This window comes from Protopterus annectens, chromosome 3.part0 (assembly GCF_019279795.1).
Source record: "Protopterus annectens isolate FY-2018-M chromosome 3.part0, PAN1.0, whole genome shotgun sequence".
NCBI classification, from domain to species: domain Eukaryota; kingdom Metazoa; phylum Chordata; order Ceratodontiformes; family Protopteridae; genus Protopterus; species Protopterus annectens.
In genome coordinates, this window is record NC_056731.1 from 740,094,984 (window position 1) to 740,122,562 (window position 27,579).

A 27,579-nucleotide genomic window follows, 5' to 3' on the forward strand; every position below is an offset into this window, starting at 1 on the left:
TCCCAGTCTATGTTTGGGTAGTTGAAGTTGCCCAATATAATGGTGTTTGGAGAGACCTTCATATTTTCCAGTGTTCTCAGGAAGGCCGAGTGGGGTTCCTGGGTTTGGGAAGGTGGTCTGTAGCAGGCTATAAACTGGAAGGCAGTTTTACCCACTGTTAGTTGCACATGGATAGTCTCTGATGCTTCGTGCTTTGCCACCAACCTGGAGGTGTGGGTATCTTTGATGAATATCGATACTCCCCTCCTTTTGTGGTTCGGTCCAAGTTTTGGGGCGAAAAGCATGGTATGAGGTATAACCTGGTAGTGCTGGGGTGCTCTCGGAGCCCTGAACCAGGTTTCTGTTACTGCACAGATATCGATGTTCTCCATGCTAAGGAGAGTTTCGAGTGTGTGCATCTTGAGGTTTAGACTTCTGGCGTTGAGTAGCATTACTCTTAGTTTCTTATCCCTTGTGATACCTATGGAGGTGGGTTTGTCTTTTGAGCCTTGCCTAAAAAGGCACTATGGGGTAGCAAGAGCCTTTGCCAATATCCAAAGCCCAGGGGTGACAGGTGCAAGCCGTCCCTAGCGAAGCATCGTGGCTTGTCGAGCATATCATCCCAAGCTGACAGGCATTGGATCCCCTTTGAATGACACCAGTACTTAAGCCAATTGTTGAAATTGATCATCTTGTCTTCATATTGTGGCATCATTCTTGGTGAGGGTAAGATGCTACTCAAGGTCAGGGTCATACCGGCCTGGGCTACATGCTCAGAGAGCTCCTTTATGTCTCTTTTCATGTAGTCCAGGGAGATACATCTCGGGTCATTCACACCAGCATGGACAATGACTGAGTCATATTTCTACTTGCCTTGGAGTGAACTGAGTGCTTGTGTTATGTGGCGGATCCTAGCACCCGACAGGCTGCTCACCGTGACCCTCTCCTTGTTCAGCCTGGTGAGCGGGACGTCAGTGTGCCTGATGATAGAGTCACCTATTACAAGTGTATCAGGTGTGTTGTTTAGTCTTAAGGGCTGTGACTGTTTGGCACACTGGCTTTGTGAGATATGTGTTGCACGTCTTTTGTTTTGGGGTAGCGGCTGCTTGGGTGTCTGCTTTGGAGGTCTCTGCTGCTTCGGCAGATCTTTATTTAGAGCCTCCGAGTATGTTTTTGTGTGATTATGTGTTTGGTTTGCTGTCGTGGTAGGTCTATGTGAGACTGGAATTGTAGTGAGTATGGTTTCCTTCTCCTCCTGACTGGTTATGCCAGTACTGAGTTGAGAGAGCTTAGCCTCCAGTTTGGCTATATGGTTGCATCTCTCACATGTGTTGGAATTTGTTGGGAGGAGGAGAGGGTTGTCTGTGTACATGAGGCAGTTGTAACATTGCCTCAAGATTCCCAGATTCACCAGCTGGACCGGAGAGGAGATTGACAACTGACCTTTGGACATGCTAGAATAATATTGGGAATTCCTTAATAATTGAAAACCAGGGCCAGTGGGGAGTGAGGGTGTAGTGCTTTTAATTTTTAGTGCTGACTTATATAATTGCTTTAGTGAGCAAGTGCCAGGTAACTTAAGTGCAATGTGTTACAGGTAACTTAAATGCAAAAACGACAAACAGTAACTTTCTGTTAAATAAATAATGTATTTATTTAATATATCTGCAACTGCTTATTAATATTTCATGGGAATACAGGGTTATACTTCTAAAGATCCTCACAAATCAATAGCCTAGCAGGTATCTATGAATTTATGTACCTATTAATCAATAAACCACCTTTGTTTATATGCTTACATTTGTGTTACATCAGGAAAACCTATTAGATGACATGATCATGTTGTAACATAAACAGAATAGCACATTTATTTAACATGTTTATTCATGTATGTATGTATTTCTTGTAATGTTTTCTTTATTTATTAATTATGACTGTCTATATTTATATGTTTATAATGTATTTATTTAATATATCTGCAACTGCTTATTATATACTTATTTAATATATTACTCCCCTTATTTGTTTATTTCTGCACTGCACTGTAGTGCCCTGGGTCTAATGTCCAGATGCCACTGACATCGTTATCCATTTGCAGGGTCACTGACTACATAAGGCAGTTGCTTTTGTTTGTTAAGGTGCAGTTCAGACAATTAAGCTGCACTCATTCAATAGCTGCCAGTGCTACTGGACTGCTGGGCTGCAGCCTCCTCCATTTTTTTGTTAAATGTTTTTTAAATGTTTTTTTTTTATTTATTTGTTTTATTCATTTGTTAAAAAAGTTGCTACTTCTTTCTTCTCAGAAGTGACACAGCACATCTTCTCAGAACTGACACAGCACACACTTCATGTGTGGAGTTTTGGGTTCTCCTTAAACAAACAGTGTAGACATATGGTTGTATATGGACAATTTTAGTTTTCCAGTGTGAAATAGTTTTTAGTATGTACAGTATCACAATCCAAGATGGCGATTTCTTCACCTCTCCCTCCTCCCCCATCTCTATTCCTGATGTCAGCTTGGAATGGTGAGGTAGCTGCATGTTACACCTAGTGTGGAAAATGCTTAAGATTGTTGTGCAGGAGTCTAACCAACAGCAAAAGACCAACAAGTTGTTCAAAGGTATCAACAAGAGATAAAAATGCACTTCCTTTTGTTTGCTTTTCCTTTGATATGAGGACTGCCTGGGTCCACATGGGAGGGGCAACAGGAATAAAGAAGGAGAGACCATTCTAGATTTCTGTCTGGCAAATAGCTTGATGGCAGCCAATACATGGTTCAGCAAGAGACACAGTAAGAAGATCACATACAAAAGCGATCAACATACAACTGAGGTAGACTTCCTCCTTAAAGGAAAGGACATTTGGGTAGAGTCAGTGACTACAAAGTCATCACCACTGAAACAGTCAGTCCACATCATAAACCACTAGTTGCCATAATCAGTTGCAAGCAGTGGTCAGAGAAGGCTCTAAGATAAACAGACACTTGACTAAATACCTGAAAGATGATGTGATAAACTGAGAGACTGCCACCCCAGCTAGATAGAATTTTGTAAATAATGCTATATCATTGTAAATATTAATATGATCCACAGGCTTGTTTGACAAAATGTAAGGAAACCGTGTTATGTGCAGAGCTTCAAGATTATAACCACAGTGCACCCTGCTGGAAGAAAGCAGAAGTGTGTGTAAACTCGATGCCTATGTAATGTATGTTTTCAGGGATATACAGAGTGAACTAGCAAACTCTAAGAAAACAAGATGATAAAAAAAGAATTTTACGATGTGTTATAAAGCCAGTTTATCTCAAGCTAGGAGATGGGATGTCTGGGCTAGGAAATTCTTTTTATTGTTCTAAGACAGAGATAATTACTAGATTTTACATGTAAAGTGTATTTTATTGCTGTGGCATTCTGGCAGGTACAGATTACAAAAAAGAAATGTTAAAATCTTAAGTTCTGTGAGCCTGGGAAACGTAAGTAGAAGTGTCAAGAATGATGTAATCTGAAATGACACAGCAGTAATGTGTATTATCAATTTAAGACCTTCTCAGAGAGAAAGATTTAGCATTTTGTATTTGGTTCTGAAGCTGACAACAGCTCACCAGCAGTTTGCCTTTGCTCTTTAAGTAGTATTTAGAACAGTGATTTCTCTTAGAGATAGATAGAAATATAGCCAGATTATTCTAGCTGTTTTCTATATTTATGTCAGACTATCCTACAATATTGTTTTAAAGTATTTTCCTGTGATTTCTGAATTCTCTATTCTCACTGTGTTGAATTGATAAGTTTTTCTTGTGTTTTTATTATTTATTATTAAATATATTTAAACCTTTTAACCATGGTTGTTTGGTGTAGAGATAATTTAAGCTCTTAGCGTAATTGCACGTATTTGGTGATACTGTATAAGCCACTCCAATAGCCTTAGCCCTGGGTTGCACTTACTATTTGGATAACAGTAACATTGCACAGTAGATGGACATCATTTGGTAAGGGCCTTTATAGCAGCTGATAAGTAATGGTTGGTGGCAGTCAGTACTACCTTATAGTCTGGGCTGAAGGGGGCATAGCTAGTGAACCTATGCCAGCTTTCCCCAGGAGTGTCTGTGTGTTTGTATATAACTCACATCTCAAAGTGTGTGTGTGTGTGTGTGTGTGTGTGTGTGTGTGTGTGTGTGTGTGTGTGTGTGTGTGTGTGTGTGTGTGTGTGTGTGTGTGTGTGTCAGCTACTTGGGCAGGGACAAAAAGTACTGATCGGACAGAGAGGGTGCCGGAGTTTTTGGGTTGACCACTCGGCTGAAATCTGAACCCTATAGCTGTGCCAGTGGGGAGTCTTACTGGGGATCTGGAGAGAAAGGGAGAAACCAGCCCCAGACTGACTGTGATCTCTGTGCACTCTTAAGTGAAATTGTACTTTACTGTGTGTGTACTTGTTATCCTCCCAATGTGGATGTCCCTCACTGGTGCTAGTGGTGAAGACTGAGACTCCCTGATTATGGGCCATTGCACGTGCATCACATATTAATTGTTTGGCAGTGGTGGGATATCCACATCAAATATTAATTTTTGAAAGTGGTGAGTTAACCACATCCCATACTAATTGGCTTGTAGTGGTGTGGATAGTAAATTCCAGTAGCTTGTGTACAGTGATCACTGAAGGTGTTTTTATACTCTAAATCAGCCATGCAGTGAACACTCACAGTTCAGATCACAATTGTTTTATTTCTTTTGTTAGCTTAGTTAGTCAGGGAGAGCAGGCAAGCATGTCAGCAGAGGAGTATGGCAAGCTGTCAAGGAACCAGTTGGCTGAGATGTGCCAGGCTAATAGACTGGTGCATGGAAACCTGACTAAGACAGACATGATTGCAGCTTTGGTCACAGCTACATCTGAGAATAGCAACCAGGAGGATGATCACACTGGCAGTGGATATGTACAACACTCAATGAAGGGACAGCTCAACCTTTCTACAGAGTACTTAAAAATCCTTCTGGAGTTAAAGAGACTTGAGTTGGAGGCCAAGTGGTTGGAAATAGAAGCAGCAGAGACTGAGGCATCTAGAGACTGGGGAAAATAAGAAACTGTGATGTCTGCAGGCTGAGAAGAATGGGAAACTGCTACACCTGGAAGCTGAGAAGAAGGAGAGGCAGAGGCAACATGAAAAGGAGATTCTGACTCTTTGCCAGAGTCATAGAGGTAATGGGGAAGGGCGTAACCAGACCCCAGAAGTACAAAAGGTCAGTAAATTTCTTCCACATTTTACAGAGGGGGATAATTTTGATAGTTTCATTCATATGTTTGAGAGGGTATGTAAACAGTATGATGTTGACCAAGGGCTCTGGGTACAGTTCCTGACCTCCTTACTCCATGGTAAAGCTGTAACTGTGTTGTTCAAATTATCCGATCATGATTTTTTAAACTATAATGTTGTAAAGAAATGTCTGCTAGAATTTTTAAGGTAACATCTGAAACTTATAGGAAAAAGTTTTGTGAACATAGACGCAAGGCAGATGAAAGTGTGTGTGAATATGTTGCTGAACTAAGCACTTATTTTCATAGGTGGGTTAGTTTATATCAGGTCACCACTTTTGAAGGGCTGGCAGACCTTTTGGTGAGAGAAAAAGGCCTTAGCACTTTGAGGGCTTGAGGATCTGGTTATCCGATAGAAGATTCTCTACTGCAGATGAGTGGAGGAAGAAGGGAGACCTATACCTATCAAGCAGGGCATCCCTGCACAGGAAAAAGACACCCAGTGCTGCTGATGGCTTTAAGGGAACCCATAGTGGGCAGCCCAGACTGCCCCAACAGAATCTGCCAGTAGCAGGGGAAGCCACTAGTCCAGGTACATGTCCAGGACCCAGGGTTAAATGTTTTGAATGCAACGAGTGGGGCCATGTGGCATATAGATGTCCATGGAGGCAAGGTGGGGAACAAAAGTTGAGAGATCCAGTAAGTGGGAATGACAGTGCTGCTGATGGCTTTAAGGGAACCCATGGTGGGCAGCCCAGACTGCCCCAACAGAATCTGCCAGTAGCAGGGGAAGCCACTAGTCCAGGTACATGTCCAGGACCCAGGGTTAAATGTTTTGAATGCAACGAGTGGGGCCATGTGGCATATAGATGTCCATGGAGGCAAGGTGGGGAACAAAAGTTGAGAGATCCAGTAAGTGGGAATGACAAAATGCCAATAGTAGGTTGTCTTGAGACAACAAGGGTACCAAACTACCATCCTGCAGATGTCTTGATAGGGAAGGATTTTGATAAGGCAGTACCATGTGTTTATGCAATTACACGCAGTCAGGCTTGGAGACAAGCATGTGGATCTGGTAGCCTGGGGGAGACCCAGACAGACCGCACACTTGCAGCCAGGACTGGTGAGGTGGCTACTTCATGGAGGGAGCTGCCCTGTAGCAGTGAGACTGAAGGTGAGCCACAACTGCTTGTTGGTACTGATGGTCCCTTGGACAGAGTGACTGCAAAGGTAGAGGTGAGTAGTATTACCCAGGCTGACAGTGAGGCACCGCTGTCAGAGGATACCAGACTTCCTGTGGAAAGGGAGCTGAGAAGGGTTACAAAGAGAGAGTTGAGACAAACTCAGCTCTCCTACATTACAAGGCCTGAGGCAGGTAGCTAGTGAGGCACCTGATTCTCAAAGGAAGGGGGAGTCTGTATACTGGGACAAAGGGTTAGTGTATAGAGAGTGGACCCCTGAGGGAGGGCTAGAAGATGAGAGAATACACTAGTTGGTAGTGCCTAGACCCTACCATCTGGCACTTCTAGCCATAGCCCATGATATTCCCTTTGCAGGTCATATGGGCATAAAACATACAAAGAGACATATTTTATGCAGAACCTCTGATGGCTTGCAATTTCCAGAGATGTAACAGGGTACTGCAGGACCTGTGAGCAGTGCCAAAAGGTAGGCAAGGCAGGAGACGAGGTGAGAGGTCCTTTGATGCCTTTGCTTGTGATTTAGGAGCCATTTCAGAGGGTAGCTATGGATATTGTTTGGCCTCTGAGTACCCCAAGTTCCACAGGGAAAAAGTATATCCTAGTGGTAGTATATTATGCTACAAGATACCCTGTGAGAGTGGCTTTGTCCTCCATTGAGGCAGAAAAGGTGTCAAATGCTTTGTTAGAGATTTTCAGCAGGGTAGGTTTCCCAAAGGAAATACTGACTGACAGAGGTGCCAATTTCATATCAGAGATGCTGGCTTGTCTGTGGAAGTACTGTGGGGGTGAAGCAGTTAAAGACCCCCTCCTACCATCCCCAGACTAATGGTCTTGTTGAGAGGTTAAACTCTACACTCAAAACCCTATGGGCATTTGCAGTTCAGTTTAAGAGGGAGTGGGACAAATATTTGCCCCATCTGTTGTTTGCTTACAGAGAGGTTCCCCAGGAATCCACAGGTTTTTCACCCTTTGAGTTACTGTATGGTCATAGGGTGAGAGGGCCTCTAGACTTAATTTCTAGTGAGTGGGAAGGTGAGTGTAAATCTCACAAGGAGTCTGTTGTGGCATATGTCCTAAACCTCAGGACAAGGATTAGGGAATTCATGGGCTTGGCCCAGGAGAACTTGGAAGAAGCTCAACAGCAGAAAAAGGTATGGTATGACAGGAATGCTCAAGCTAGAGAGTATGCTGTAGGGCAGCAGGTAATGATTCTCATTCCTGTTAGACACAACATGCTGCAGGCAGCCTAGGAGGGACCCTACAAGGTGATATGTTAACTACATGGTAGAACTGCTAGGCAGGAGGCAGGGGCACAAATTGTACCATGTTAACATGGTGAAATCTTACAATGATAGGGAGGGCCTTGTGCTGAGTATTTGCAGTAAATTGCAGGAGGAATTTGAGGGGACTTGGTGACTGATCTCCTCAGTGAGGCTCGGACTGACACCTCAGTGGAAGGGGTAGCAATGTCCCAGCAGCTATTTCCTACGCAGGTTGAGAAATCCAAGCAGTGTTACAGGAGTTTGGAGACATGTTCACTGGAAAACCAGAGTGCACCCACCTGGTACAGCACCAGGTGGATACAGGACCCCAAAGGCCTATTAGGCAGGCCCCTTATAGGGTGCCTGAGAGAATCAAATAGTCTCTGAGGGAGGTGATACAGAAAATGTTGGAACTAAGGGTAATTAAAGAGTCCAACAGTCCCTGGGCCACCCAGTGGTGCTGGTGCCAAAGAAGGATGGCAGCGTCAGGTTCTGTGTGGACTACAAGAAATTAAATAGTCACACAGAATCAGATGCTTATCCCATGCCTAGTGCAGCTGAGGCCCTAGACTAGCTGAGTGGGGCTAAGTATCTTACCACAATTGATCTTACCAAGGGATACTGGCAGGTGCCCTTGACTCCCAGTGCTAGAGAGAGGTCAGCCTTTCTGACTCCTTTTGGCCTGTATGAGTTTACATAGTTGCCCTTTGGGATGAAAAATGCCCCAGTGACTTTCCAGAGGCTGGTAGATCATATGCTAGCAGCATCAGGAGGGTTTGCCCTTGCTTACCTAAATGATATTGCCATCTACAGCCATGCCTGGCAAGAGCACTTCAGCATGTCAGGGAGGTGCTGGACAGACTGCAGAGGGCAGGGTTGACCATTAAGCCCAGCAAATGTCAGGTGGGTATGGCAGAGGTCTCCTACCTGGGGCATAGAGTGGGGAGTGGTAAGATCAGGCCAGAACCTGCCAAAGTGGAAGCCATTCAGGCATGGCCTGCACCTGTTACCAAAAAGCAGGTGAGGGCATTTTTAGGGACAGCAGGGTACTACAGGAAGTTTGCCCCCAGCTATAGTACCATAGCTGCTCCCCTCAGAGACCTGAAAAGGAAAACCAGGCCAGATAAGGTAGTGTGGACCACAGCATGTGAACAGCCATTCCAGAAGGTTAAAGAAGCTTTGGGAGGACCCCCTGTGTTAGCCACTCCGGAGTACAGCAAAGAATTTGTTGTACAGGTGGATACTTTGAACCATGGGGTGGGGGCTGAACTTAGCCAGATTTCTTCAAAGGGAGAAGAGCACCCAGTGGTTTATCTCAGCTGTAGGCTCCAACCCAGGAAGGAATGTTATACAGCTGTAGAAAAGGAATGCCTAGCCATAGTGTGGGCACTGCAGAAACTTCAGCCTTATCTGCATGGAAGGAAATTCAATGTAGTTACAGATCACAATCCCCTAACATGGTTACATTGAGCCAGCCAGCAAAATGCCAAGTTGCTAAGATGGAGCCTGGGGTTGGAAGCATATGATGTGTCAGTCCAGCACCGCAGTGGGATTAGCAATGCCAATGCAGATGGGCTCTCATGACAGGGAATGGGGTAAGGTATACCCAGATGGACTCAACTCACTCAAGCAACGTTTCTCAAGGGACACTTGAAAAACTAGCTTGAGTTCTCGGGGAGGAAGAAATGTGATAAACAGAGAGGCTGCCAGCCCAGGTAGATAGAACTTTGTAAATAATTCTATGTCATTGTAAATATTAATATGATCCACGGCTTGTTTGACAAAATGTAAGGAAAATGTGTTATGTGCAGAGCTTCAGGATTGTAACCACAGTGCACCCTGCTTGAAGAAAGCAGAAATGTATGTAAACTCTATGCCTATATAATGTATGTTTTCATGGTAGAAAACTAGGAAATGCAGAGTTAACTAGCAAACTCTAAAAAAATAGGCTGATAAAGAATTTTACGATGTGTTATAAAGCCAGTTTATCTCAAGCTAGGAGACAGGATATCTGGGCTAGGAAATTCTTTTTATTGTTCTAAGACAGAGATATTTACTAGGATTTACATGTAAAGTATCTTTTATTTCCGTGGCTTTCTGGCAGCTGTAGATTACGAAAAGAAATGTTAAAATTTTAAATTCTGTGAGCCTGGGAAAATTAAGTAGAAGTGTCAAGGATGATGTAATCTTGAATGACTCAGTAATATGTATTATCAATTTAAGACCTTCTCAGAGAGAAAGATTTAGCATTTTGTATTTGGTTCTGAAGCTGACAACAACTCACCAGCACTTTGCCTTTGCTCTTTAAGTAGTATTTATAACAGTGATTTGTCTTAGAGATGGCTAAAAATATAACCAGATTAGTCTAGCTGTTTTCTATATTTATGTCAGACTATCCTACAATATTGTTTTAAAGTATTTTCCTGTGATTTCTGAACTCTCTATTCTCACTGTGTTGAATTGATGAGTATTATCTTGTGTTTTTATTATTTATTATTAAATATATTTAAACATTTTAACTATGGCTGTTTTGTGTAGAGATCATTTAAGCTCTCAGGGTACTTGCATGTATTTGGTGATACTGCATAAGCCACTCCAATAGCCTTAGCCCTGGGTTACATTTACTATTTGGATAACAGTAACATTGCACAGTCGAATTGGAAACTATTTGGTAAGGGCCTTTATAGTAGCTGAGGAGTAGTGGTTGGTGGCAGTCAGTACTACCTTATAGTCTGGGATGAAGGGGGCATAGCTAGTGAACCTGTGCCAGCCTTCCACAGGAGTGTCTGTGTGTTTGTATATAACTCAAATCTCAAAGTCTGTGTGTGTCAGCTACTTGGGCAGGGAATCAAAGCACTGGTTGGGCAGAGAGGGTGCTGGAGGTTTTGGCTTGACCACTCGGCTGAAATCTGAACCCTATAGCTGTGCCAGTGGGGAGTCTTATTGAGGATCTGGAGAGAAAGGGGGAAACCAGCCCCAGACTGACTGTGATCTCTGTGTGCTCTTAAGGGGAAATTGTACTTTACTGTGTACTTGTGTTTCCTCCCAATGTGGACGCCCCTCACTGATGCTAGTGGTGAGGATTGAGGCTCCTTGATTATTGGGCCAGTGCACGGGCATCACAGATGACTAGAGCAAAAACACAATAATTCAAGTAGTCAGAGCTCAAGCACCTCATAATTAAGAGGAAATAGGTGAAGTTGAAGAGGAATGGCAGCACCTCAAAGTAACATCTGTGAGGACTACAGAACAGATATGTGGCTGAGCAAGGTATAGAAATAAGGTACATAAGGAAAGGTAGTGGTAAAATGCAGAAGCCCAAGAAGTCATCAAATGAAAGAAGGAGTATAGGAAAAAGTGAGACCAGCCTAAGAAGGGAATAATGATTTGCTAACAAAGAGGCTAAAAGAGCAATTATGATAGCAACAAACAGGGCATCAGAGGCACTCTACCAGCTCCTGCAAGATGACTCTGCCACTGTCACTAAGAAACTCTTTCAGGTTTTAAGGAAAAGACAGCCAGACAAAACAGACAGAAAGAAGGCAGTCAGCAGACATCCTTCATAAGGGATACAGCAACAATGTGTTTCCAAGTCCACAGGACAACAAAAGCAGATGGAAGGAGTACTTCCAGAAGCATCTGAATAAGGAAAACCAAACAGAAGCTGTACTGCCCCAGACACAGCCTATGATGAGAGATGAGAAGCCCTCCATAGAATTAGTAATAATAGCACTAAGGAAAATGAAGTCTGGGAAAGCAGTAGGCTCAGATGAGTTCACAGCAGATATGATCATGATTTTCTGTGAATTAAGGAAGAAATGTCTCCAGTGGGTACTCATAGCATTATGGAGAGAAATGCATATCCCAGATGATTAAAGGATAACCTTTTTAGTGCCAGTGTACAAGAACAAAGGCGACATTCACAGTATATAGGTATCAAACTCCTATCACACTGCATGAATGTTCTGGAAAGGGTGATTAATAAATAAATACAGAAAGTAGTAGAAAGGAAGATGGGAGATGAGTAGATCAGATTCAGATCAGGATGCAGCACAACCAACTCAATGTTTGTAGTGTGACAGATATTTGAGAAGAAGCTAGACATAAGGAAAGAGTCCAATTGGGCAGTCCCAAATTTAGAAAAAGCAGATGACAAGGTACCAAGAAAGCTGATTTAGGCAGTCCTGAGATGGTATGAAGTCCCAGAAACATTGATGGAATTGGTGCAGGCTATGTTTGAGGACTCAATGACACATGTACAAACAATGTTTGGACTCACAGAGAGATTCCTAGTAAGAGTGGGTGTGCATCAGGGATCAGCTCTGAGTCCACTGTTGTTCATACTGGTGATAGACTACTTTAGCAAACAAGCAGGAGGGGACAGATAAACAAAGCTGCTGTATGCAGATGATGTGGCATTCCAAGCAGACTGAACAAGAACTTCAGCAAATGACAGGGGAATGGAATGCACAACTAAAGGTACATGGGATGAAACTGAGTACAGATAAGACAGTCAGAATGGAAGCAAATTGGGGAAATCAGAAGAAGCTGAGAACTGAGATAGAATGGAAGATAGAGGAACAGGCTAATAGCTTCAGATATCTGGGAGGGGTGATCAAGGAGAAGGGAAGTCTGAATAAAGAGGCCAAAGCTAGAATCAGAGCAGCTGCAACCTACTGGCATAGAGTGTCAGGTGTAGTGTATGACAGAAGGATGCCACAGAAGCTGAAATGCAAAGTGTACAAAACAGTGGTGCAACTAGTACTACTGTATGGTACGGAAACCTGGGCAATAAACTCAAAGCAGTTGAGGAAGCTAGAGGTGATGAAGATGAGATGCTTGAGGCAGGTGGTAGGAGTCACACTATAGGACAGATAAAGAAATGAGGGCATCAGTGCAGAAGCACGAGTAGTCCAATTGCAGAGAAGGTTAAAGAGAACAGATTACAGTGGTTCAAGTGCATGTGCAGGAAAGCAGGTAAAGAAGATTTGGGATGAAAGGAAAGAAGGGAAGAAGAAACAAGGGCATCCAGGAAAGAGATGGATGGAGTGCATGAGAGAAGACCTGCAACAGTCAAGCATAACTGTTGATGAAGGTAGGAGAGTGGTAGTGAATTGAGAGAGATGGTCATAGAAGTACCTCACAAAGAGAATTACTGGCCTCGAACAAATGCCCTACACTGACTGTCTCAAAAAACTCCAGCTGTACTTCATAGCATATCGCCTACTCTGAGGTGATCTCTGCCTAACATATAAATCTATGTCAAACCCACAGTTGTTGGACATGCTACACCTAAAGAAATCCCAATCCTTCCGAGCTACACACTCTAGGGACCTAAACCTTGTCACCACAATAAACAGGACACACTGGAGGGATAGATTCCTGTCCCAGAGACTTCCTATACTCTGGAACAAGCTACCCATCTATGTCAAGCAAAGTTCTTCATTAGCACTCTTCAAGAAAAATCTTGATGAGTGGATGGGAAATAAGAAATACACCCCTGGGATCACTTCTGTGTCTCTGCTCGTCAGTGGCACAGGAAAATAACTTTCTTGGGTGGCGTAAGCCAGGGAATCTTGTTGGCTAGGCTTACGTAAGCCCTTGGGCTGATAGCCTAGTACCTACCTATGAACCTATGAACCTATGGTGGCAGTTGATACACTACCAAAACCCCATGAAGAAAATGGGAAAAAGGGAACTGATGATGAGAGGAGCACTTACAAATAATTTGTGTTTGTCAAATGCACTTTGGTGTAAGCAAAGCACATACCACAGGAATCGTTCTCTTTTATTGTGTGTGTGTGTTTTGAAGTTTTTTTTTTTTTTTTTTTTTTTTTTTTTTAGATAGCAAGCTTTAAAACAGCTACTTAATTCCCTGGCTTATTTTAGTCATGAGATGTGCTTGTTCTTGTTTAACAGTGTTTTAGCTGTTTTATTTTTGGCTATCCAGACATTTCACATTTTCTTATGTATTTCTTTTGTTTTTTCTGCTTGTTATGATTAATATATAGACTTTTTTTTCTAAAGTAAAACATATTGCTTTTTTTTCAGAGCTTCAGATCTTCCATGATTGATAAAATGCTTCTTGATTTAATGAGCATTCAGTTGATTGGTGACAAAATACTGTACTACTATGGATTTCTTTAGTTGTGAGGTATGAATACTGCAGATAGTTCATAAACATCTCATAAAAATCAAGTGAAAAGTTTTTCTACCTTTTTTGCTGTAATTGAGTTCATTATGTAAAGTATGCTGATTCTAAAATCTTTAGATGTTGCTTTACTTACATCAATAAAGCGTTTCATTATGTTTAAAAAGCCTGCATTTGCATGTGCTGTATGCTGAACAGCTGTCAAATTACTTCCTGATTCTTTTTCATCTGACAAGACCTTCTAGTGGTGTCATAAGGGTTGAATAGTGTATAATGAAATACCTTAATATAAAACACTGAAGTAAGTGTCCCTATGTAAGAAATGAATACTGAAATTACATAACATTTTATTTTATTGAATGTCATTACCTTTCCTGAGCATAGCCACGGATTCTGTTAGGATTCTGCAGAGCAGCTAAATCTGGCCAATGATATCTGGCACAGCACTTCCACTGGTATGTCAGACCTAGTATTATAGGTTCATAGGTAGATACTAGGCTATCTGCCCTAGGGCATTTATAAGCCTAGCCAGAGTGTATTTGGCTTCCACCTCCCTATTAGATTAGCCTACTGTGCCTCTGTAAAGTAGGTCACAGAAGGTACCCTTTTAATATTAGTTTACTGTGCCTCTGTCTAGCAGGGACACAGAAGAGATCCCAGGGGTGAATTTGCGATTTCCCATCCACGCGTCCAGATTTCGCTTGAAGAGGGTCAGCAAGGGGCTATGTCTAACATGAACTGGGATTCTATTCCAGAGTGAGGGGAGCCTCTGGGAAATGAATCTGGCCCTCCAGCATGTCCTATTTATTTTTGTGCTGAGGTTTAAGTCCCTGGAGCATGTAGCTCTAAGGGACTTGGATTTTTTCAGGTGGAGCATGTCCATTAATTCTGGGTTTGACATGGCTTTGTACGTCAGGCATAGATTGCCTCTAAGTAGGCGGTAAGCAACTGAGTAGAGCTGGAGTTTCTTTATTCGAGCTGCATAGGACATCTGTTTGTAGCCCATGATCCTCTTGGTGAGGCACTTTTAGGGTCTCTCCAGTTGCTGCAGGTGTCGGGTAAGGTACATCCCAAAAGGGGCATTGTATTCAATTATGGGCCTGATGAGTGATGAGTAGAGGGGCACAATGACCTCTCTTGATCTAGATGCGAACCCTTTCGTGATAAGATGGGCTATATAGAAGGTCTTTCTAACCACTTTGGCAACGTGATTATCAAAGGAGAGATTACTATCTACGTTGGTCCCCAAATCTCTAATTACTTCTTCCGTACTTAATGGATTACCACCTATGTGGTAATTTGTGGGCACCTTGTTTTTCCCAAAGGGGATGACTATGCACTTTTTAGCATTTAGCTTGAGGCCGTGGCTCTGGCACCAAGCATACGTCTCTGTGAGACCCTTTTGGAGGATGCTTGTGTCAGCTGGAGATTCAATTATGTCCCCCAGTTTGCAGTCATCTGCGAACTTTGTCAGCCATAATCCCCCCCGTGTTAGCCTGAACCTCAGAGAAGTTTATACTGAACAAGAGAGGTCCCAGAACTGTGGGACACCACTTGTAACTGGTTTGGATTCGGACATGACACCTGCTATTCTGACCATGTGGGTTCTATCTCTGAGCCAGTTTGCAACCCATCTTGTGATATAGGGGTTGATATTTAAGCTGGTAAGCTTATTTATGATGCCCGAGTGGGGTATTGTGTCGAAGGCTTTTGCGAGGTCTAGGTAGGCTGTATGGACTACCTTGCCCTCATCTATGGCTTTGGTAACTGTTTCAAAGAAATCAACTAGGTTTAAGAGGCAAGATCTGCCCTTAACAAAGCCAAATTGGGTAGGGTCCAGTGTCTGGAGGCTCCCAATGTCTTTGTTTATGAGTTCCATGACAATACGCTCCATAGCTTTACAGACCAGACTAGTCAGCCTTATGAGGCGAAAGTTCCCGGAGTCCGTTGTGGCACCACCTTTGTGGAGTGGGACCACTGTAGCTGTACGCCATTCTTCGGGTACATATCCTGTAGTAAGGCTAAGTTTGAACAGTGACTTAATGTGAGGGTTCAGTTCTTCTTGGAGCTCGTGTAAGACACAGCCTGGGACACCGTCCGGTCCCATAGATGCTGTGTTTTTTGCTTTGGAGAGGGCAGCTTTCACCTGTGCATCTGTGATGTCAGGGAGGTTACATTCAGTTGGGAGAGGCATTTGCTCCTTTTGGGGGGGATGGGGGGAGAAGTTTGCGCTGAATCTGTCTGCCAGGATGTTGGCTATGTCTGTAGGTTCAGTATATTTTGTACCGTTATGCAACAATTCAGAGCATATCTGGGAGTTTCCACCCATATTCCTGACATAACTAAAGAAGGCCTTGTGATTATCTTTAGTGTCTAGTGCAATTTTTCTTTCGAAACTGGCCTTTGATGATTTTATGAGGGATCGAAGTTTCTTGCTAATACTGATCAGAGATGCCTTTCCTTTTTGGGATTTTGCTCTGTCATGTAGTAACTTCCTCCTTCTGTTGTATAGCTTATTTATGGCCGGGGTCCACCAGACCAGTCTCCTGTTTTTGGAGGAGTGAGTCTTGATTTTATTTGGGATAGCACGATCCATGCATTCCTGCAGGTGCTCATAGAATGCATTTGTAAAGGATTCTGCGGATTGGGCTTATTATCCTCTGGCCCGGGGACGGGATATGGATGTCCAGGGAAATTTGTTTATGGTCTGATCTTACCAATGAGGGGTTTATCTCTGGTGTAGAACATTGAGTCCCCATGTTGGTGATGACCAGGTCCAATATGTTGTTCCCTCTTGTGGGAGTGGTGACCAGTTGCTCCATCACGTTAGAGTTTATAAATTCAAGGAACCGTTAGGCGAGGCTGTTTGGGCTTGAGTAGTTTTCCCAGTCAATGTTTGGGTAGTTGAAGTCACCCAATAACATAGTGTTTGGAGAGGCCTTCATATTCTCCAGTGTTCCCAGGAATGCCAATTGGGGTTCCTGTAATAGGGAGGGTGTTCTGTAGCAGGCTACAAACTGAAAGGCAGTTTTGCCTGCTGTTAGTTGCACATGGATGGTTTCCGATGCTTCATGCAGTGCCACTAACCTGGGGGTGTAGGTATCTTTGATGAATATAGATACTCCCCCTCCTTTTGTTCCTCGGTCCGAATTTTGGGGCCGAAACACATGGTATGAGTTATAACCTGGTAGTGCTGGGATGCTCTCAGGAGCCTTGAACCAGGTTTCTGTTACTGCACAGACATCGATTTTCTCCATACTGAGGAGAGGCTCGAGTGCGTGCATCATGAGGTTTAGACTTCTGGCATTGAATAGCATTACCTTTAGTTTTTTTATCCTTGGGTTGTCTATGGAGGTGGATTTGTCCTTTGAGCCTTGCCTAAAAAAGGCACTATGGGGGTGGCAAGAGCCTTGGCCAGTATATGAAAGCCTAAGGGTGACAGGTGCAAGCCATCCCTAGTGAAGCAACGTGGCTTGTCGAGCATGTCATCCCAGGCTGACAGACACTGGATCCCCTTTGAATGACACCAATACTTTAGCCAATTGTTGAAACTGATCATTTTGTCTTTATACTGTGGCATCATTCTTGGTGAGGGCAAGATGCTACTCAAGGTCAGGGTCATACCAGCCTGGGTTACATGGTCAGAGAGCTCCTCTATGTCTCTTTTCATGTAGTCCAGGGAGGTATGTCTCAGGTCATTCACACCAGCACAGACAATGACGGAGTCATTCTTGTACTTGCTTTGGAGTGACCTGAGTGCTTGCATTACGTGGCGGATCCTGGCACCCGACAGGCAGCTTACAGTGACCTTCTCCTTGCTCAGTCTGGTGAGCGGGACATCAGTGTGCCGGACAATAGAGTCCCCTATAACAAGTGTATTTGGTGTGTTGTTTGGCCTTAAGGGCTGTGACTGTGAGGCACACTGATTTTGTGAGATATGTGATTCATGGGTATTGTTGAGGGGTGGCTGTTGCTTGGATATCTGCTTAGGAGGTCTTTGCTGTTTAGGCAGATTTTTATTTAGAGCCTCCTAATATGTTTTTGTGTGTTTATGTGTTGGGTATGCAGATGCAATAGGTCTGTGTGAGACTGGATTTGTGGTGCAGGTGGTTACCTTTTCCTCCTGACTGACTGTGCCAGTCTTGGGTTGAGAGAGCTCTGCCTCCAGTTTGGCTGTGTAACTGCATCTCTCACATGTATTAGAGTTTGTTGGAAGGAGGAGAGGGTTGTCTGTGTACATAAGGCAATTGTAACATTGCCTCAAAATTCTATATTCACCAGCTGGACTGGAGAGTAACCTTGAAAGTGACCCTTGGACATACCAGATTAGTATAGGGAACTGTTTTTTTACTGATCAGATTAGTGAAGGGAACTGATTTTTCACTTGATCAGGAAGGACCAATCGGGAGCCTAATACTTATGAGAAGTCAAGGAGGGTGTAGTGCTTTAGTTAGTTAGTGTTTCCTTATAAGAGCTGAGCAAGTGCAGGGCTTTAGAAAGAGAATAGAGTGATTACTTTGAGAGTTTGAACAGTTCTAAGGGAAAAAGTGAAGAGCAGACTTTGTGGAGCCTGGAATAGTTTCAACCTGTTTAGGCGGCGCTGCCCGACGCTGCTCAATGCGCAAAACCGCGCAAAAAGAGAGTTGTAGGGTTTTGAGAAAGAAAGATCAAGGAGTTTAGAATTGACCCAAAATGGCCAATAAAACTACAGCTTCTAGGCAGTAACCACTCCTCCAGGGACAGGCAGGCTGTTCAGTGTTAACCACTCCCACTGGTGAACACAGAGACTTCCCTTTAGCCCAAGCAAACACTGGCCTTCTAGAAACTTCCAAACAGTTTAGAACAGCAAATCTGTAACTGAACTTTCGTAACTTTCAGAAAGTTGGAAAAAAGCAAGATTTTTTTGTTTTTTTTTCTTTTTGTTGTAGTTTAAAGGTAGCAGAGATACACAAGCAGCAAAATAATCACAACAGTGTAATAAATGACCCCACACTTGAGTGCTAGGCCAAAATCAGGTAAATGCAGTTTTTAGAGAAAAAAATGATTTTAAATTAAGTGCAACACAGGAAATGCAGTAAACAGGCTCTAGATGTATTCCAAGTACTGTTACTGTTACAGATATTGTTGTCTGGAGGCCAAGTCTGACTTGCAGATAGATATTACTCCATGGCAATAAAGCTATCCAGTGCAGGAGCTCCACTTGTAGAGGGGCATGGTCATTACACATTATTTGTTGTGATGGTCATTATACTTCCATTCTCTCCAATACAGACAAGAGACATGCGTGTAGGGTCACTAGCCCACAAGCAAATGAAATCTATTTTTGAAAACAGCACACTACAAACCATCCCCCCAGGAGATTGAAGGATAGATTACACCACACCAAACTGCAGAAATATGTGTTCTCAGGCTCTCTCCACCTGACTACTGAAACCTGTAGTGCAGCTTCATCTGTATATGGAACCTGATATTGCAGGTAATGATCTTTAACCCAGGTTTATAAAAGTTCAAACTCAATGAGTGATAGCATTTATGGCATTATAGTGGAACCTATTAAACTACCTTGAATGTCTAAAATTAGCTTTTTTTCAAACCAGTTTAGTTTATATTTTTGAATAAGAAGACTACTGATGGAAGATAGTTTAGCAGGTGCAGTAGTGTAAAACCAGTTATTTATTTAAAATCATATATCTTCAGAATTGACCCTGTCCTAATATAACCCATCCCTAGTCAGGTTAATCTCAGCTATTCAGTTGCTCCTTACAGCTTCACTTTGGTCAAAAGTCACCAGCCATCCCTGTAGTCCTCAGCCATCTAGGCAAGTAAGGAATCCTGAAGATCTACTATCAGTTCCACAGCATGACCCTGGTTCACTATGCAGCAACACTTTTAAATTTTACATTGGTGGAGAATGCTGATGTGAAATTTCAAAATATCAGTGTTCTATGTTTATGGACTGTTGAAGCAACTGAAGGGCTCCACCTGTATAAAGGCAGTGGTACTACAGGTATTTCAATGAGCAAATATGTAATATATTCATTACTATTTCTTACAAACAGGAGGTTTAGAGACTGTCATCTCCACCTGTACCATGGAATTGGTACTTCAAGCTTTATATCATGAAAAGGTTAAACGCCATCAATACCAGTCCATACACACTGATGGAGTTGCGGGGATATCCATCATTGGAAGATTTCTGTGGTTATGTGGCAAGCTTTGCAGGTGTAGGACTATGCAATAGGTAATGAGGTTCATTAATATTAAAAGGCTCAGAATCTCAAGTGAGCAAAATAGTTTGCTTAGCAGGTATTCCTTATGTTTGCAACACTGGTGTAGCATCATGCAGATTTGGATGAACTCCACTATTTGCCATGGAATGACACAATACTGGGGGCAAAGTTGAATTTTACATTTTAAATAACATTACTAAATGCTGAAATACTTCTCACACTCTAGCTCTCTGACATATACGTGTGTGTATGTGTGTGTGTGTGTGTGTGTATGTGTGTGTGTGTGTGTGTGTGTGTGTGTGTGTGTGTGTGTGTGTGTGTGTGTGTGTGTGTGTGTGTGTGTGTGTTTTTGTGTGTGTGTATAGATAGATATATAGATACATAGATTGATAGATTGACTGATACAGATGTGCCATTGAAATTATATTAGGACTTTCTCACTTATTTTTTCATGTTCTGTTTTATAAAAGTTTGTATCTAATGTATAGGGGAGGCTAGTCCCCCACTCCTCATGTATGTCCACCTGTATCCATTACACCCATGCTACTAAAACATATAGTAATTCCAGGATTGCATTGTCATGGAGAAAGGAAAACAGTCTGTCTTATGCACAAGTTGATGCCCCCTAATCTGTGACTACACAAGCTCAGTGAACTGTTAATGAATGGGGCTGTCATTGAGTGCTATTAGATGGAAGGTGTCCTGCTCTCACTTAAATCTGTTGCCATTTGTGCTGCAATGTAGTCTGCTCTTTTTACACAGTTTTGTGCTGCCCATTGTGAATTTGCCAAGAAGTGTTCTGCAGCAATTGTGAGAAGTTATAAAAAATATAGGGCTGCTCTGCAAAAAGCTGTGTACTAGGATGTCATTTCCTGGGATGATATATTGATAACTGATATAACTAATCACTTTTTTAAATGCAGCTTTCATGTGGTATACTGGGTTAAGACTATTAGTTATTAACATCCATCTTTGTCATGTGGAACTACATTTAGTCCTCTTTCTTGGCTTGCATAATACATGCCTTGAAAGAACTCGGCTAACCAGACCAAACAGATAATTCCGTATTACTCTCCAGTAGGTGCAGTGGTGGCTGGTGACTTCAAATTAAAGGAGGGCTGCAGGAGACAGCTGAATGGGTGTGGCCAATTGGAAAGGGTGTGGCCAACTAGAAAGGGGTGGAGCTATGCTCACAACCACAACAACTGGAACTTTAATTAAATACGCTGCCCTGGGTGCCAAACAGTCATTTTGAGAGTCCAATCAAGACAAAATGAAGTGTAGAAGAAAAAAATATTTCAATGCATTGGCTACATGACAACTTACTTAATATCCAGATGGAAACAGGTTGTGAGGCATGAAAAAATAAATTACTTTTTAAATACATTACTGGAATGCCAGTCAAAATCAAGTATAAAAATACAAGCAGCACTCAACTCAAACCACTACTCCTTGCGCTGCAGTGCTAATTATAATTTATATTCAGCTTTAAAAAATTACCAAGTAACATGCTGAAAGTAGCAATCTCTGTGATACCCCCACTTGTAAAAATGTTTCTTATCCAAAAAAGACCTGCTGCCTGACACAGCTATCTACTTGTTTCATGGTGAAGACATGACCAAAGTAAAAAATGAACAGCAAACAAGAAACAAGCTCAAGATAAATTGCTTAAAGGATTCCTTCACAAGTTATGGACCACACATGATAGATTGGCATTCTGTTTAGTTTACGGGTAAACCTGCAAAGATGACTGCAAGTCTCCAACAAAAGATGACTGCAAGTCTCCAACAAATGTAATGAGCTTCTGAAAATACTGTAATCCTGTCCTTTTATTACAAATACTATCATATGCATTTCAATACCCAAGGCTTATACATTATCTAGTTATGTAAATATTCTCGGCATGGCAACAACGAAAAGGCTTTCAATGCTGGTAATTCTTTAACAGTATGCTTATTAAAGCTTACTTGCATCTTACAATCTCTGACAAGCTTACCTGATGGTCATTAAATCATTGCTACTTAAACAGAGCAACAGGGCACTGTGACAGCATGCATTTCCTGAATAATAAGAAGCATAAATCAACAGTATAAAAATATGACAGAAAACCAGAACATTCTGCAAAATCAAGGACAGATGAAAAGCCACGGTCGTCCTTGTGGTCTACCTTTGATGGGGGAATACTCTGCACACTTACACTGCATAACTGCTCCTTGCCTTCCTTGGATGCATCCAGAGCCACTACAATGGGGAGTGGAGTGCAACAAGTATGTCACAATTTGGAATGCCTCTGGCTGACAGTGATGGCTCTGACATTCATACCTCTCAACTTCAGAGCAAGAAATCTGGACAAAGCCATACATAGAACTAGAAATAGGACACAGGCTCAAAAATAAGGACAATTTTTAAATATTGCTCTTATTAACTTAGATAATAGAACAGTAGTAGGTATTGCATTAGTACGAATTTTCCGAAGGGTATGAAATCTGAAACTCAAATGTCTGTCATTATTTTCTAACTTCAATCTTTAATGACTTGCCACTAATTTGCCAGAAAAAACATAATTTTACAGAACAAAATGTGATGCAAAAATGTAAAGTTGCCATACAATACAGCTGGGAACCTGTCAAAAAAGGGACACCTTTTTAATATTAACACTGTTAACTTGAGCAGCTAACAAAATAAGAGCATCTACATACATTTCTGAAATAAAAGTAATCTATAACTCTGATCATTACAGTTATATAATTGTAAACCCTCCACGTTTTCTTCCAAAATTGCCATTTTGAGGAGGGATTATTAGGGGAGAGCAACATTTTGAGCCAAAATTGGGGACAATGGAGAGGTTCGGCTATTTCTAATTCTACAAAGTGATTTGCACATACCTCTCAACCTCTTAATGCAGGAAATCTGGACAAGGCCAAATATATTGGGGGAACATACAAACACTACTAAAAATTGCTCTTGTATAAACTTAAGACAGTTGATAGAATAACAGGTCTTGCATTAGCATGCATTTTTCTGAAGGTTATGACGTCTGAAACTCAATGTCTGTCATTTAGTGACTTCATTCCTAAATGATTTGCTAGAAAACCACAAATTTTATGAGGAACAAACCAAAAATAAGAAGCAAATATCTATTCATTCTGCAAACATATGGACAACTGAGAGATATAGTTCAACCGGGGCTGTCTGAGTTTGCTACCCCCCTCCTCACAAAATCAAGGTCGAATGGAGCCTCCCCCCTGCAGCCATTCCAATGTCCCATTCCTTGGTTATTTTGCCCCATTTACCATAAACACTGTAATGTGCATACTGCTTTACTTCTGCAATGATTTAGATTTCATTTGAAAGTTTTATTTTGCATTTTACAGCACAAACCCTAATAAATATCTGTTAAACAAAGCAATGCAGTCTCACAACGAAAATAGACTTAGCATTAAAACTTCTCTGCCCTTGAAACTCACATGCATTGAAACAGCATTGAAACCCACATTCAAAGAAAATACATTTTGCCAGTGGCAGATAAAGATTAACTCTGGGCTGTTTTCAAAATCATAGGCTCCTTGAACATGAAACATACACATGCTCTTTGATACACCCTCCTGACTGTATTACATTATATTCCTTGTACAATACAGTACAGTTGTTAAGAGGGCATTTTACATTTATTGTTTTGAACATTTTTCCAGTAAACAATGAAACAAAAATGCATACACCAATGACAAAACTGCCCAATTCAGAACATTTCCATCATAAAAAGTCTACTCAACCTTCTATAGTTCACCAGTATCAGTAAATATGCACAATCTCTGAAGTAGTAAAATCCACATTAAAGAAATCTGTAACTAATAAAGAGGTTGCTGCTAGCAAACAACTTTATATGTCATTGTTTCATCTACAAATAAAGTGCCTCTTGCCTTTGAAGAATAAATAGCCTATGTTGCATGCATTAAAAAAATGATAAGCTAGCAATACCGCAATAGGGAATGGATAGCAAACTGATAACAGGTTCATAGTTACTAGGTATCTTTGCCAAAAAGGACTGCAGCATCCACCCCCTTTACAACACAGTACAGTATCAGCAATGCATCTACCTACTGTGGGAGTAGAACCCACAGCCTTCTGCATCAAAAGCAAGTACACTACCTGTTGTGCTATTAACAGTGCAAGCAACTTTAGCATAATCAGCACTAAACTTTTGTTCCCCTGCAGCTCTCAGCTCCTTGTAAAATCTACTCGACACTCAGCTGTAATCTCTGAACTTTGCAGCACAAGAAATCTGGGAAAAACCAAAATTTATTGGGGGGAGACAAAAGGTCAAAAACCAGGGACATATTTTAAACATTGCTTGTATAATGTTGGAAAGTTGCTAGAATAAAATGCTGCGTTACCACGATACATTTCACTGCCACGTCTTGAACCCAGGGGACCCTGTGCAAAACAGTCAGAGCAACATACCACAATGTGAAATCAGCTGGTTTGTGAAAGAGGAAGACGGAAACTTAAATGGCTACCATTTAGTGAATTCAGTTCTTACCATATCACAGCTATCAACCTCTTAGCACAAAACACCTGAACAAAGCCAACAATGGGTGAATACAGCCCCCAAACAATCAGTGAATTCAGTTCTCACCATAGCTCTCAACCTATTAGCAAAAAACACCCGGACAAAGCCAGTAATGGGGGAATATAGCCCCCAAACATATTCAGTGAATTCAGTTCTTACCATAGCTCTCAACCTTAGCACAAAACCTGGATGAAGCCAATAATGGGGGAATACAGTCCCAAAAATAGGCACAGATTTCAAATATCCATCTTATACACTTAGAAAATTGCTAGAATAAAAGCTGTTGTGTTACCATGCACTTTCTGAAGAATATGAAGTCTGATATTCAAATGTGTGTCATTTTTAACATTTGTTAACCAGGAGAGTCTGACTTGGAACAAAAGCTAATTTTTAGCAGAGGCCCAGGGAGAAACACTCCAGACAGACACATGTCTTTGTAAGATGGGAGGACACTAGAGGAAACAAAAACAGGGAGGGAATACAGACAGAAGGTAAGGCACCCCAGCCAAGAATCAAACCAGAGAACATGCAGCTCTTAGGTAGCAATGCTACCACTGCACCAATGCACTACTGGCGTTGCAAGGACACAAAAATACAGAAACCACAGATTTTATGAGGAACAGTCAGAACAAGTATGAGGGAAACATTTGCAACATTTTTACAAGTGGTGGTGGGTAGGGAATTCAGGCTCTTCCCACCTGGGCCCAAAGTGCAGGGTTCAAGCCTTATTCTCTACCCACCACCATGTAGTACCTGGGGCATTTCACACACACACACACACACACACACACACACACACACACACACACACACACACACACACTACCTGGATAGATGTAGTAGATCCCTTGCATTAAATCCACAGCTGTTGCACTACAAGCCTGCCTATGTCTGTTGGAGCAACACACACACACACACACACACACACACACTACCTGGATAGATGTAGTAGATCCCTTGCATTAAATCCACAGCCATTGCACTACAAGCCTGCCTATGTCCGTTGGAGCATTACAGCCTGCGAGATGTTCTTCCCCTGATGAGACTGCAATCTGATCCCTTCCCAGCGACAGTCTATGCAGTTACAACTGCATAGACTTCTGGGATCTCTGCTCTTGAATGTTTCCTAATCCAGACTGCTGCTGAGACAGTCTGCATAGACTTCTGGGATCTCTGCTCTTGAATGTTTCCTAATCCAGACTGCTGCTGAGACAGTCTGCATAGACTTCTGGGATCTCTGCTCTTGAATGTTTCCTAATCCAGACTGCTGCTGAGACAGTCTGCATAGACTTCTGGGATCTCTGATCTTGAATGTTTCCTAATCCAGACTGCTGCTGAGACAGTCTGCATAGACTTCTGGGATCTCTGATCTTGAATGTTTCCTAATATGGACTGCTGCATGACTTTTCTTTCATTGTAGTGAGCTAGTACTGAAAAAAGGGAACATGGAAAATTCTGTAAGTTGTGTGAAAAACGGCTCTGAATGCTTCCTGAACTGGAATACAGGTAAGTCACAGACCTGTATCTTTTATCTGTAGTGGGTTTCATTGATCTGCTAGAAAAGGGAGAATATTGTACTTGTTTACATAACTTTCATAACAATGTGAAACAGAAATATTTAGAAAAAAAAACTCAGTGAGACATTTCCCCAAAATGATACTTTTAAGTAGATTTACAACATAAAAGACCAACAAGTGAGTGCAGAGATTATTTCAAGTATCACAGGGCATGCACGACTAAAGGATCTTGTGGGAATTCTGCATTTACTCCTTCTAATGTACCTGTAAAAGATGCTGCATGATGTAACACAGTATTATAATCTCTACAGTAGACCTTTAATGATGCTCTATGTTGCTTAACAACTGCAAGATATGTTTCTCAGGCACCTCTTTGCCCCAGGCGGCTACAATACTGTCTGTGCTTCCTACAGCTGTGCCATGTTATCATGACAAAAAAAGTCAACATTTCTAGTCCAATATACCTGCATTATTAAATAAACAAACACAATGGTTTAAGCATCATGGCTGCAACTCTTAGATAATGATAGACCATAACTGCATTCCTCCATCTAAACTACCCTGACACCTACCCGCAGTGTTAATGATGTCACCTTGTAATAACATTACACAGTATTATCAAAGTTACACATTTCTCTTTCATGTTTCACTGATGGGCAGCATCAATGCTAATTGTTATAATTCCTCCTGCAAAGGTACAACGATGGGCCAGATTCTGAAGCATTGGAGTAGCAGGAATCCAAGGCTTTTGCCCCCTCCACCTACTCTGAATAATAACACCCACCCTGCCCCCCAATCTGGGGAAGGGATCTACCCAGTTCAATACTTTCCAGTGCAGAGGTATTGAATTGAATGACAGCACGCTACTCTCTAACAAAACAATGGAGTTCAGAAACATTCTATGTTTATAAACCACATCGTATTGTCTATTTGTAGTGCCAAAGCTGCCTGAAAACTGAGATGGGGGGTGCTAAGTCCAGCCAAAGTTCTTAAGCAGAGCAAGAATTTGTGAAACACTAGTGCACACACACACACACACACACACACACACACACATACACACACACACACACACACACACACACACACACACACACACACACACACACACACACACACACACACACACACACACAGTTACAACAAAGTATCTGCTGTAGATCTCTACCTCTATGTTGAGCACGTTACAGCAGACAGTCCAGCTTCCCCATTTTGAAAACCAAAAAAAATATATTAAACATATAAATGAAATATTCTGCCATGGCTAAACTAGATTTGCAAGGGAGAAGTTAACAACTACTGATAAACAACTGTGAAAGACACCATGGAGTATTCCATTGTACATCGATAGATAGAATGTTATTCTGCTGATGCTGAAAGATTTGCCCAGAGTGCACTGCAGCACTTTCTCTGACTGAGGTGGA